Source organism: Acanthamoeba castellanii, assembly GCF_000313135.1.
Source record: "Acanthamoeba castellanii str. Neff unplaced genomic scaffold scf7180000084702, whole genome shotgun sequence".
Lineage (NCBI taxonomy): Eukaryota > Discosea > Longamoebia > Acanthamoebidae > Acanthamoeba > Acanthamoeba castellanii.
In genome coordinates, this window is record NW_004457263.1 from 83,011 (window position 1) to 84,083 (window position 1,073).

Below are 1,073 nucleotides of genomic sequence, written 5' to 3' on the forward strand. Positions count from 1 at the left end.
GTCGTGTCACTTGACGTCGTGCGGGCGCTCTTGCTGGCGGTCACGCGGTTCGACAAGGTCGACGGGCGTGCGGGCGAGCGTAGATGTGGCGCGGTCACGCGGTTCGACGGTGTCGACGGGCGTGCGGGCGCGGGTAGGGTGGCGCGGTCACGCGGTTCGAGTGGTAGTCGACGGGCGTGCGGGCGCGTGTAGTCGTTACGCGGATCGTTGCGACCGATGGGCGTAAAACGAGTGGTAGGGTGGTTTAAAACGCTGGTGAGCGTGGGCCCATAACCTGTTGCAGCAGGATTATGTGTAGTGGCGTAGTGGTAGAAGAGATGTATTTGAGAAGAGAGAAAGAAGGGATGAAATAAACAGAAGAACGCAGTGTTCTTTTAAAGGGTTCTATGGTCCGTTCTAATTGGTCGGTCAGCTCAGGTCTTTGAGCAACGGGAGGGAGTTCGGAGTTGACCGTTGTTCAACGTGAGCGACTTGACCGACTGGACAGGTCTGACTGAACAGTAGTGAGCCAGGCGCTCCTGCATGTCCAGCTCACCCTGCAGCGGCCTCGAATCGAAGTTGAATGCTTCGGGGTTACGCGTCCTGCGCTGATCTTTCGCTGCATTATCCATCCTTCAGCAGGGGTGATTGGTTTTTGATGTTATAGATTGAACACCTGCACGGTGGCTGACGGTCAGTAAGGAGGTTGGTGAGTGCAGGTTGGTTTGAGGACTGAAGCGGGTCCGCTTCTCTGGTACGTCAGTTCGGCCGAACGCCCCCCCCCCATTAATTTTCTATCACTTCGGTGAACCACCAGCACCAGTTCGGCCGAACGCGCCCACACTCGACCCGTAACTTCCTCCCTTGCTGTAGAACCACCAAGCAATCAAGCTCGCAGATCAACCCACCAGCCAGCAGCGTCCGTACCTTCGCTAAGACATCTCACGCGCGATGGATAGCCCCCACGATGATCAAGATGATCCGCGAACGATGGCCCTGCGAGCCGTCACCGCCCTCGTCGTGCGAACCCGGATCAGCGCCGACCCTGCCGCACAGAACCGAATGGCCACCGATCTGCTGCGGATTATCGACGA

The 1,073-nt window shown here is 58.0% G+C and overlaps 1 pseudogene; it reads left to right on the top strand.

Annotated features, from left to right (window-relative positions):
• ACA1_135260 overlaps positions 1 to 167 on the top strand; it is a 2,208-nt pseudogene extending 2,041 nt beyond the window's left edge.
• Positions 168 to 1,073: the final 906 nt, after the last annotated feature.